Here is a 655-nt window from a genome sequence, read left to right as displayed (position 1 = left end):
ATTGCAAGGATACAAAAAGAGTTTGCCATTTTTCTTCTCTATAGAAAGCCCCTCAAACCCCAATTTCAAATAAAATGTTATTTTCTAACTAGAAATAATATAAAAGGTTGTTCTCCTTTTTTGTTTTTATTTTTTGGATCCCCACAGATATTTTTCTATACCTTTCACATGTCATAGTTGGTTGTAATTTGTTATCATCTTAAAAGAAGATTCACTCATCAGGTTTCATTACTAACATTTTCAAAGGATAAAATTACATCATTTCTCCACTTTTTCTTTCCTGTTTTATGATCTACAATTTCGTTGCTAAATCTCCTTTAGATTTGACAAAAAAACATTTTTCATTCTATCAATTTTCTATTATTTGCTATCGATTGTTCTTTGTTTAGCGATCAATTAATAGTGATTAAAAAAATTTTATATGTTTATAACTGATAAAAATAAATAAAGTTCTGCTTTATTTCGCTACATTTTTTAGACTATTTATTAGTAAAAAATATAAAATAAACTCTCTTTATTTATAAAAAAAATCTTCTCTTTACCTCTCTCTCTCCACACAACACGTGTATTTGTACATGCGTATATATATATATATATACGATACGATACGATACGATAGGGATCTTTCAACATTGAAACTCGATATAACCAAAAA

Source organism: Macadamia integrifolia, chromosome 3 (genome assembly GCF_013358625.1).
Source record: "Macadamia integrifolia cultivar HAES 741 chromosome 3, SCU_Mint_v3, whole genome shotgun sequence".
NCBI lineage: Eukaryota > Viridiplantae > Streptophyta > Magnoliopsida > Proteales > Proteaceae > Macadamia > Macadamia integrifolia.
Note: the sequence above shows the minus strand (reverse complement) of the source record.